Source organism: Eptatretus burgeri, chromosome 8, assembly GCF_056783735.1.
Source record: "Eptatretus burgeri isolate ZD-2024b chromosome 8, Ebu_testis_v1, whole genome shotgun sequence".
In the NCBI taxonomy this organism is placed as follows: Eukaryota; Metazoa; Chordata; class Myxini; order Myxiniformes; family Myxinidae; genus Eptatretus; species Eptatretus burgeri.
Genome location: NC_140968.1, coordinates 36,831,367 through 36,843,696, shown reverse-complemented (window position 1 = coordinate 36,843,696; position 12,330 = coordinate 36,831,367). Strand labels below are relative to the sequence as shown.

Here is a 12,330-nt window from a genome sequence, read left to right as displayed (position 1 = left end):
CCATACCATCTGCCATCCCTCAGATTGGTAAGCAGCAGCCTCTTCACTCCCTGCAGATCTCCATAAAAATCACAAGCTGGTCCAACACATATCTTTCAATCCTGACAAATCTCACACTCCCACTATGTCTCTCTGAAAGGACAGTCTGGAAAACGACTCCATCTACTTTCTCAACACTCCTCTTGAAGAAGTCCTTTCATTCAGGCTTCTGGGTCTCACCATCTGCTATGATCTTTCCTGGGAAAGCCACATTTCCAACCTGGCCTCCAAAGCCAGTCGCCGACTGGGCATCCTCCACTGTGCAAAGTCCTTCCTTGGCACACCTGAGCTCTTGACAACATCCAAAGATTTTGTCTGCAGCCTGATGGAGTACTGCTCTCCCCTCTGGGCTGGTGCTCCCACCTCTCACCTTTCTCGGCTTCACGCTGTTGAAGCCAAGGCCCTTAGAATCATTGGTATCTCCCGCAATGAGGCTGTCTTTGGGTTTCTCACTCTCTCACCACAGGCAGGTCGGTAGTCTTTCTGTCTTCCACCGTCTCCTCCCCGGCCTGCCACGCCCCCCCCCCCCAGCCGTGCTCTGTCTGAGATATGTTCCCCCACCCCCATATTACTGCAGGGCACTCAAGGTCTGCCAGCCCCTCTGGTAAAAACTATCAAAATCACGAATCACTGCTCACCTTCACTTTCATTCCTCCTTTTCCCCATCTTTGGAACAAACTCCCACACACTCTTCAATCTTACTCATCCCTCCAGGTCTTCAGAATAGCTGTTCACCACCTCCTCTTATCATCCCCCATCCAAAACCACGATCTTTTCTACCCCCGCTAATCCACCCCAAACCCACCTCCTTTAAATTCACTTTCCTTCCTGAAAGGCTCTGTCGTGTCCATCTTGTTTACCCTGTGTACTCCGCCCCATCCCTCTCTGTTCCACAGATCTCCTCAAGTCTCTGTTCCCCACTGTTTTTCCTTCCCTCTCCCACCCCTCGTCTCCTGCTCCCCTTGTTGTACGTTCTCTGTGTTAGCTCTCATACGAGCCTCAACAGTGTATCCAAAAAAAAAAAAACGTGGAAAGGGAGGCTCGAAGTTGGGGAGGAGCAGAGAAAAATAATTTACTGCACAAAGCAACGAGGTGAATATGTGAGAGAAGCGGCAAGTAACAGAGTTGTGAATAGGAGAACAAAGAACAAAGGGGGGTGGGGTAAGAAGGTCAGAGGAGGGGCATAAAGGAGTGAGGGAAAAGTAGGGAAGGCAGGGGGCATGTATGAAGCATGTGGGATGGGAGGATGGGAGTTGGGGGAAGGGGAGAGGGAAGAAGCATTTCCCACATAAAGGAAATAGGTGAATAAATGAGAGTAGGAGAGTTTATTCAAGGAAAACAACATGGTAACACGGTTGGAGGGGGGTATATGAGTGAGGAGATCAGGGAAGGCAGGGAATGTAGGGAATAAGGATGGCAGGGAAGGATAGTGGCATGCATGAAGCATGTGGGAGGGTGGAGGAGAGTTGGGTGGAGGAGAGTTGGGTGGAGGAGAGTTGGGTGGAGGAGAGTTGGGTGGAGGAGAGTTGGGTGGAGGAGAGTTGGGTGGAGGAGAGTTGGGGGATGGGGAGTGGGAACATGCATTTTCCACACAAAGGGAAATTTCTGAATAAATGAGAAGGAGTGAGTTGGAGAGTTATGCACAAGTGAGAAGAACAAGTGAGAAAGGTTAGGTACAGAGAGTGTGGGGATATTAGGAGTGAGAAGGTAGGAAAGGCAAGATGTATGTTTGTATGGAGTTTGTCATTGGATTTGGGGGGATTGGGGAAGAACCATTTTCCCTACAAAACAAACATACCACCCCTTTGATTAATGCAATCAAGTGTGGGAAGAGCACAACAAACTTAACAAAATAACATGGTTAAAGTCATTTAAAAAAAAAAAAGAATTCTACATCTGGTAATTCTTTATCACAAAAAGAGAATTCTAAAAAAAAAACAACTACAACAGATGAATCAATTTTGTCAAACACTTTCGGGTTGCACACACTTGGCTCTTTGAACACGTCAAAGCAGTGAGGCAACCAACACATAAAGATACGACTTCATCAGATAGGGGGACTGAGAAATTGAAGTCACAGAGAACTCCAAACGTAACGAGAGGAAATGTATACGGTGGGGTGGGGGGGGGGGTGGGTGAGGAGTCCCGAGGACATTCCAGGTCTTTCATAAGGAGACTGATACAGGAGGAGGCCATTCTATTCGGACCATCGTGCCTGTGCTACACCAACCCCTGATACCATCATCGTGAATGGTGGGGGGGGGGGTGGGGGAGGCGAGGGAGAGGGAGTAGAAGGGCCATACGTGCAAACAAAATAATATTAAAATTGTATTATTATTCTTATACTATAACAATGTTCTTGATTGTATTTTTGAGGGGAGGGTGTTTGTTGTTGTTTTCGTTTTACATGATTAATTCCAGGATCGTGGGGGAGCTTATGCATATAGATTACATACAGGACAAAGACGTCATTGTACGATGAAATGAATTGCACAGACATTACGAGACAATGGACAAACAGGTACAGTATGTGGTCATTTCAACCTGGATTCCTTGCATCATCATCATCATCCAGGATTCCAGGGCCTTGGATGGGAGCACGAACATGCCAAATGTGTTCGACCAAAAGCGGAAAACCTCCGTAGAGGTGACGAAACTTCCTCTTCTCGGAGTTGGTCAAACGTCTCTCACGGACCCCCCCCCCCACTCCTCTTCCTCAATAACCGTTACGATGGCACATAATGGGTGACCATTTCCATATCGGTGATCGTATTAATAGCAACAACACCTGACACCATCATCGCGTGTTTTTAACACAAGGTTGCTCTGCAGTAGCTTTCCCTTGTTTAACAACGTCACGGCAGTTAACATGAGAGAGGAAAGGGAGAGAGGCAAGGGAGGGAGGCAAGGGAGGGAGGCAAGGGAGGGAGGCAAGGGAGGGAGGCAAGGGAGGGAGGCAAGGGAGGGAGGCAAGGGAGGGAGGCAAGGGAGGGAGGCAAGGGAGGGAGGCAAGGGAGGGAGGCAAGGGAGGGAGGCAAGGGAGGGAGGCAAGGGAGGGAGGCAAGGGAGGGAGGCAAGGGAGGGAGGCAAGGGAGGGAGGCAAGGGAGGGAGGCAAGGGAGGGAGGCAAGGGAGGGAGGCAAGGGAGGGAGGCAAGGGAGGGAGGCAAGGGAGGGAGGCAAGGGAGGGAGGCAAGGGAGGGAGGCAAGGGAGGGAGGCAAGGGAGGGAGGCAAGGGAGGGAGGCAAGGGAGGGAGAGGCAAGGGGGGAGAGGCAAGGGGGAGAGGCAAGGGGGGAGAGGCAAGGGGGAGAGGCAAGGGGGAGAGAGGCAAGGGGGAGAGGCAAGGGGGGAGGCAAGGGGGGAGGCAAGGGGGAGGCAAGGGGGAGGCAAGGGGGAGGCAAGGGGGAGGCAAGGGGGAGGCAAGGGGGGAGGCAAAGGGGGAGGCAAAGGGGGAGGCAAAGGGGGAGGCAAAGGGGGAGGCAAAGGGGGAGGCAAGGGAGGGAGGCAAGGGAGGGAGGCAAGGGGGGAGGAAAGGGGGAGGAAAGGGGGAGGAAAGGGGGAGGCAAGGGAGGGAGGAAAGGGAGGGAGGAAAGGGAGGGAGGCAAGGGAGGGAGGCAAGGGAGGGAGGAAAGGGAGGGAGGGAGGAGGAGGGGTGTGTTAGAAGGGGAATCAGGGGACCACAGAAAATGCAAACATGGGGAAACCATTTCGCATGTGAATCAAGCAAAGGAGACGATGAGGTCGTAGCTATTCGGGTGAGGGAAGTGGTAAGTAACCACAAGTACAATTACGTTTACGACCTTCACATATTACAGCACAACCACACTTGGTGGTGTAATAAATGGTCCGAGCTCCGTGTTTGGGAGGTCGGTGATTCCAACCCTGGCCGAGTCAAACCAAAGACTTTTATTAATTGGTATGTGCTGCTTCCTTGATACTCATTGATAAAGGTTAGAGCACAGGGGGAGGGGGTTGAAAAATCATAACCATAGGTGGTTAGTAACCATTGCACAGGCCGAATAGCCTCCTGCCTCGAAGTTCCTTGTAAGTTGTAAGGGAGTTCATATTTTTAATATACTAACAGTTAAAAACAGGAAAAAGTGTGGATTGGTCCAAATGTAGAAGTTGAAAAAAAATCGTACAAATATTAATCAATTAATTAATTAAAGGGCACCAATGAGTTCTCATCTCGACGGGGTCACAAAAACGAATTCCAACGACAAACTCATTGCGGTGAACATAAAGCAAATGACCAACGACCTTGACGTCTGATGGTCGGTCCGCTCGCTGCGAGTTCCACCAAGCGACGATCGAGGCCAAGAAGGGCACGTCCCCACCGGACAACCCCGCCGTGTCCGTGAAAAAGGTAACGGTGGACGGACGGCACGAGCACGAGGGCTACACGGCTCGCAAGGATCCCTGGGAAAGGGTGTAAAACACCACTTGTGGTGTGTGGAGGATGGAGGTTCAAAAAGTGTACACACCGGTAATCAGGTGCAGAAACGGGCAAGGACTCGGGACCAGCCGACTGTGCGGCGACCTTCAATTTCGAACAAGCTCGGTTGTTAAACGGTCTCTCCTTTTGGAGGCACCATTAAAGTTTACACACCAAGACGTGACGACTTCTTGTTCTTCTTTCCTCGTGAAGGAAACTTTGTTTACCATACCCTCCTGACACACCCGAGGGTGTGCTCACCATCCCGCCGGAATATCCGACCCCTCAACCTGTGAGACTTTCTCAATGCCCGAGTCGAACAGTCGACCCTTTTAACGCTCGACAAGGGCAAACAGTATCGACGAGTCGGACACGTCTGGCACCGAGCCTCGGACGACGACGACGACTACTACTACTACTACTACTACTACTACTAACTACCTCACCTTCCGTCGCAACGTTCCTCACCTTTATCCCTCGGCTCAGGGTCTTTGGTATCGCGGCTCCCACCGGCTTGTTGCTCACCGAGGACAGCAGCTCGCGTGAGGCACGAAGCTCACTCGCTTCCGCACTCATTCAGAAACACTTGAGTCCCAGAGAACAAAAATACCAACTAAAAAAAAAAAAAGTGAGCGACCTTTCCCGCGCTTCGCCGGCAGAAAGGAGTCTTCGAAATGAAAAAAAAATTAAAAAACAAATTATTAAAAAAAAAATACGCCTGAGTGAAAATCGAGTACCACGTACGAGAGAGAGAGAGAGAGAGAGAAGCCACACACAAAGCAACTTCCGGAATTTTAAAGTGCAAATTTCGTGGTCGAGTTCGAAAGCAAAAACGGCTCGCGAGCCTACAAAAAAACAATCACACACTGGTTGATTAATATATATTTCCTAAATATATTTATATCTATAATATATTTTCTCGTCCGATCACACAGAGTGCGCACATATCTCTGCGGCCGCCATGTTGTTGTAACGGCGTGACGCGCTCCTCCTCCTCCTCCTCCTCCACGAGCGAGAGGCCTGCGGGCTGCGGCGAACGCAGCCCTCCCATTGGCCCCACCGGGCTACTCTCCATGGAGACGCGGCTTTCCAAGACACGCCCCCTCCTCCCTTTCATTACCACAAAAAAAAAACAACAAGAGGGCGGAGGGAGGGAGACTCTGCGGACCGCAGCTGCGGGATCGAAAGGGCTGCCTATGGTTTGTGGTTCAATTTGGCGTCGACGCAAGGACTCTGCTTCTCGAGCCCGTGCCATTGCTTCTTCTGGCCACGCGTCTTGTTTTAGTCACATTAACCTTTGAAAAAGCAAGGAAATACAACAACATTGGGGATTTGTACTAATTCGTAAATTATACTAACCGCAACCTGCAGCTCGGTTGGTCGGGCTCAAGTGGAATGCGTTATTCTTCTTCTTATTCTTCTTTAAACTTCCTGCACCCCCACCACGAGTGTTTCCATCCACAAATTACATACTGCAATCGAAACGCAGTCTGCTATTTCTGATTCCTTAAACATTTAAAACGTGTCGTTTGCGTTTTGTTTAATGGAGCACGCCACCATGAACATGTGTCTTAAAATTCCTCATCCATTCCCCGGTGGCTCACCACCTCTCAACACAACTTGTATTCCTTAACTCCACTCAGGCCCCTCGAAACACACGACTCTTTAATATAACTTCATTCCATTACTCCTTAACCCCTTCCCCTCTCCCCACCCGTCCCCTCAAACGACTCTTTCCCTCACCCCGAACCCCAACATCCTCACTCTTCACCACATTATCCCACACTCATCATCATCATCATCATCACCACAACCACCCCCACCCCTCCTCCATCTTATATCACTGTTCTCGTCCTGCTCCAAAACTCACCCTTCTTGTCCCAATCCCTCCACCTTTAACCCCCACTGCATGTGCCATTCGCAAACCACCTTCACTTCCCCTCCCTCATTTTCTCATCCTCCAACCCCTCTCCTTTTGGCTCACTCTTAACTCTCCCCTCCTCACTCCTCCCCTCCCCCAACTGCTTACATGTCACTCTCGCACTCCCTAAACCTTCCTATTCCCTAACCCCTCCATCTCACGATCCTAATCCTCAAACCCTATAGCCCTCCCTCACTAACACACTGAAGTCGTGGACTATTCATGATGGATGGACCTTTTGTTGTCGGAGAAAGCACGAACAGAGCGTGGAGACAATGGCAAGAATGTGATGGAGTTGGTGCATTGGAGCCTGAACATTTGCATGCAGGCAAGACCATTGCATTGCAGCTCCGCAAGGCAACCCTTAGCGGGGATTCTCGTGGGATGTAAAACACACATGAGGCTGGGATAAATGCCAACTGAATACCGCCTTGTGAACCTCGCAACACTGCAGTTACATTAACAAGGAAATTCCTTGGGGCAGAGTGATTCTGTTCATCACGATTTCTCATCGTTAACAGACTTACTAATTGTCTGCAAACAAATCTCGAGTAAGCGAGACCTAGTACATGAGGATCTCATAGCAATAGTCCAAATTGCTTTGTCAGGTCTTGGTTCAATTCCTACAAGTCTGGAGTGTGGGTCCTTGTAATATCGCAAGAAATGAAACTGAGGACAGTAATTAATCCCTGTGGTTCAATTTTTGTGAAATGTTTGCAGAAATTTTCCCAACTCCCCTTGAGTGTCTTATCCATTTTACTTTTACTGTCTGCATCTTATTATTTATACATACTGTATAAAGTGTGCAATAGTGTAGTGCATTTTTTTTTGTACTTCGAATTTTTAACGTAGAGTGGGCGAGAGGGAGTTGCTGGGAGAGAGAGAGAGTGGGAGAGAGGTCCCCTCATTTTGTTACAATACATAAATATATAATTCACATCAAATTTTATCAATATTGATTCACATTTAGGGGGTTGCTCAATAAAGTTGAAGTTTTACTTTGTGGCTCACATTAAATCTGCATATGCTGATGATGGTGAACCTTTCCTGGTGGCCTCCCTCCTTGTGGAGTGTGAGTTATACCAGCTATAACCCAGCTCATGCAAGATGGATGGCCAAGGCATACATGCATGATTATATACATACATACATATATATGTTTAGGAGACCAGTGAAGCTCACTGGTGGTCAGGAAAGAGGACTCTGTAATATCTGAATCTTTGTTTTCAAGTCTACCTTTGGGACATGGTTCACTGCTACTTGTTTCATCTCTGCTCCTCACAATGACTTTAACTTCCTACAACATCTTGCTAACTATGAGAAGATGAATTTTACCCCTTTCAAAATCTGCCTGTGCTAAATTTGCTGCACATCTATGGTATGTCAATGAGGAGGAGCTCATTGGTTTGGGATTCTTTGATTCAGCTGTGTCCACAGAGTCAAAACGAGAAATTGTAAATGTACTAAATGAAAAGGAAGTCATGGACAAACGTTCAAAGTGCATCCAGCTGAATATCAGGAAGTCTGAGTGCAGGTCAATTGAAGATTTTGTCACAGATAACACAATGGACTTCTTCAGGAGCCTCAACATTCCATCTGGTTTTCTGAAATTTTCTGACACCGAGTTGTGGGAGTGCAGAGGATTACAGAGATGCACTACCGACCGTTCAACACTTGAAGGGGGTAAATGACAATGCTGAAAGTTGTGTGACCCTTACTGAATAGTATAATACTATCATAAAACAAGCGGTTCCAGAGAAAAGGGAATAACAGAATGCAGACACGCACGTACGCACGTGCGTACCTACAGACCTTTGGGACCGATCGCTTAACCCCACTCTTCGATTCGCAGGTGCGGGCTCAAAGAGGAAAGAAGAGCATAAACAATTCTTCCTTCAAGTTGTGCAGGATGATAGATGCCACTTCCTCATTTGCAAAAAGGAAACTATATCAATGGACATGTGACTAACCATGCCAGGCCACTGCAGTCCAGAACTTTAACCTAATTGAGCAACTTCGAAATATGATCCAAAATGGATGAAATTTGACATTCGATTCTGTATGTATTTATTTTTGTTCCTTGGAATAAAATTAGAGGTGAAAGCTTTCAAGTTTTCTCCTTGAAATTTTACCTGCAAATAAGGACCACCCTAGTGGCTTAGTGTACATCTACATAGTATACCATTTAATCAATATGGCCATGCCATCAGCTCAAAGGCTGAGGTGGGTTGACACTTTCCAACCTTTTACCCATTTTGTTGTACAAAACAAGCGTTTTTGCATTCTATCATTCTATGGGATAAAGTTATCCACTTTATGCCATCTCACAACATGTCATATACCATGTGTAGTCTATCATGCAAAAATATGATATTCTCTTTCACTAGGACCTGTCTGCCTTTGGGCAATGGGAAAGCATCATACATGCAAAGGGATGGAGGAGAGGGGTGCAGCTCATGTGTATGAGAGTTCAAGGGGCAACGCAAAACAGTTGTTCACCACCTCAAGAGATGTGATCTATACAACATGTTTATCAGTGTATGCCAACCTTTATGGTTACGAAACATCTCTTGTGAGGGATTCAACTTTACATGCATATACCATAAATATTTTCCTGGATGCCATACATACTGTTCAGATCACCACAATGTTGCATGATACTCAACTGAAGGTAGCAGGAATTTGAAATTTGTTTAAGGGTGCCAGCAGTAACTCGCATACTCTGTGAAAGACACTGGGATCTTTAACGTCCATCAATGACCAGTGCTGGCAGACAGCTCCTCCAACGTCTGGACGGTGCATATACTGATTGATCACTCTGCATGCGAAACAATAGAATGACAGTTTGTAACTGGATCGAGATTCAAACTCAGGCTAGACAGCTCAAATGCGAGTGTGCATACCTTGAAACTATCCTGCCAGATCGACATAATATATGGGATTTCGCAACCCCCTCGCTGTGAATACAAAAAACCCTTTTACCACTCTTCTAGCCAAGCAACTTAAAGGAAGGAAACGCATTTGCTGCAGGAAGATGGTGCACATGCCAAAGGTCCAGAACCACCTCTTCCTGGAATAGACAGTGAGCTGCAGATTCTTCCCTGGGCACCACGAGATCCTGCCACGAATGCCATGGAAAACGTCTGGGTGCATGGATCCAGAGCTGCAGAAAAGCTGCCTTCTGCCAAGTAATATGCAAGCATTGCAACAAAATCTGCTCGAATTCCGGCACGATCTGGATTTCTCTGTCATCAGAATATCATCGAATCGATGCCTTCATGGGTTCAAGCGCCGTATTATGCCAACGGATATTCTTTAATACATGGCACATACCAATAGATCTCTAATTCATTGTGTTTGTATTACCGATTGTTAAAATAAAGTTTGTTTACAATCAGGAGCATGTGTTTTATTCTGGCATTTTATATGTGTATATCTACTCCAGATAGGGTTATATTTACAAGCTCCACTGTAAAATGGCAACATGCACTTTACTGTAGGATCCACTGCCAGCAGCCTAACAATAATTTTACAGTCGGATTCGACTCCATTGGGAATCCAAGGCAGGACCAGACAGCTCAGAGGCGAGCATCCCATCAATTAGGCTGTTCTGCCACCCCCGAAGTAGAATGTAGGGCTTTTCACTAGGCCCTACCAAATAGCATTGCTCCATTACCAGAGTCCCTCCAGAAGAAAAAAAGAAGGTAATCAAACCTGGCAAAAGGTAATCGAAATGATTCATTTTGTGAAAGCCACACTTTTTAGTATCTCGAAAAGATTTCATGAAATACAAAGATGATGCACACAAATATCTTAATTATAAGAGTAAAATTGCACTCACGCCAACACCTGCATGTTAATGTTAATAAGGCAGTGCACTTTGAGCCACAAGAGAATTTAAATGTCTCTTGTATTTTCAACTCACGCATTCTGCATTTTATAATTGTAAAAAAAAGACCTCGTGAGGCTTGCTTGCTTGCTTTATTCATTCATTCATTCATTCATTCATTATGTCCAATTGTTTTATCATTCCCTCAAAAGACACACATCCTTCACAAAAAATGTCATTTTGGGGTGTCAATTTGTATCACATTGCTATAAAAAAATTATTCAAGATATCAAGGATAGCTACTACAGTATACAGGGGTATTGTGGTGATCACAGGTAGTGTGTGCGTGTACAAAGGAACCATGGATATTGTGACGTTCACGGGACTTGAACAGTCCCGCCAAAGTCGAATGAGCCGAAACGATGGAGGCGGTTTATTTATTTATAACCCAAAGATGGCGGTTCTAATCGCTCGACCGCAAACGGGACGAGGAAGGTGGCACGAGTCGCTTTTCACTGAGTTGATAACGTTTATTCCTCAAACCAGAAATAACAAGACTCGGCAAGAAGAGGGATCCGGGGCGATTCGACGGGATGGTGTGGGATCGGGCGTGGGGAAAACACAGACAATTCCAATGAATATACAAATCTCAAACCCTCTAAGGCGCCAGGTACACACACACACACACACACACACACACACACACACACACACACACACACACACACACACACACACACACACACACACACACACACACAACGTTGCTATTCCTGGTGGTCAGGCTGGACCGTGGTTAAATAAGAACAGAGTTCAATTTGTTCGACCCCTTTATTAGCGTGGAACGACAATAATCAAACAAGTATTGAACAGGTTGAAACGCCCACAACATCCCTGGCTCCGGGTCAGGCTGCGCATGCGCACTGGCACAGGGGACCGTCGATATGTAGAAGTACCGTAAAGTACAATGTTCTCTATCTCCCTCCGAGTCTTTATTATGTTATAGATAAAGGCTGAGAAAATATTAAGTTTAATGAATGAACAAAAGTTTATATCGCCCATCGTGTGACTATTCCATGGAGTAGTCCTTGTGCCAGGCAGGCACGCTGGTCGCTCTGGTGGATCGGCGTTGACCTATTGCTGGTGCTGGTGGTGTCACATCGGGCCCCAGTGGGGATGGGGCTCTCGGGGTTTCAGGGGCCGATGATGGCGTCTGAAGGATCGCGCGCCTCGGTGTGCCTCGTCCTGGTGCTGCTGGCGTGTCTGAAACGGGTGTCGTCTTGCGCCGGGGTGTGCATACTGACGTCAGTGCCGGCGTGGGCCCCGTTGGCGTCGCAGATGTCACGGGTTCGCTGTCGAGGTCAGGCAGTTGCGGTGTTACAACGGATGCAGGTACAGTGATGCGGGTTGCTAGATCATCATAGATAGACCGGGGTGGCAGCTGGTCATTGCGAACTGGGCTAAACTTGCGCAGGAATTTCCTGTTCCGAAGTGTGACTCTGCTCGAGCCGTCAATCTTGATCACGTATTGGTCGTGTTGGCGTACCTCCACGATACTGCCTGTCTTGTCCCATTTTTTTGGGTGGAATCCTGTCTGGTTCTGTACGCGGACTAGGTCCCCTACAGCAAGTGGCGGAAGGCGTTTGGTGTGTTCTGCCCAGGTGTCGGCTGTGCGAATATGACGTTTGCGGAGGGCCTCCTCCCTCGCTTACAGGGTCTCATGCCAAGTGTCATGCGGTCTGTACTTCCCGGGGATAATTGGAATGAAATCGCGTATCGGGCGGCCGAAGACACACATTGCCGGGGAGATCTTCGTGTCAGGGTCAGGCGTGTTACGATATTGTAGTATCGCTCTTTGCACAGCGTCAGTGTCAAGTTCTCCCTGCGGGCTGGTGTTGTCCGTGATAAGTCGTTTCATTGTCTTAACTCCAATCTCCGCGCGACAGTTGCTGTGAGGGAAGGCCACCGATGACAAGCGGTGGTGTACGCCCCATCTGTGCAGGAATGACCTGGTCTCGGTGGAGGTGAACTCCGGTCCCCCATCCGAAGCGAGCTCTTCTGGTGTCCCGTACGTCACGAAGGCGCGACGTAAGTGGTTTATGAGTCC

The 12,330-nt window shown here is 47.8% G+C and overlaps 1 protein-coding gene across 3 annotated transcripts in view; it reads right to left on the bottom strand.

Moving 5' to 3' along the window:
* The window catches only part of LOC147021538 (trinucleotide repeat-containing gene 6C protein-like), a 181,465-nt gene extending 176,054 nt beyond the window's left edge, over positions 1 to 5,411 (bottom strand). For 2 of the 3 annotated variants that reach the window (XM_085891568.1, XM_085891566.1), the window contains exon 1: positions 4,942 to 5,411. The gene's annotated coding sequence lies outside the window, so the exon portion shown is untranslated. Of the gene's footprint in view, positions 1 to 4,298; positions 4,457 to 4,941 lie in introns of those variants that run through there. The other variant, XM_085891572.1, reaches the window with a different exon arrangement.
* Between the last annotated feature and the right edge of the window lie 6,919 nt (positions 5,412 to 12,330).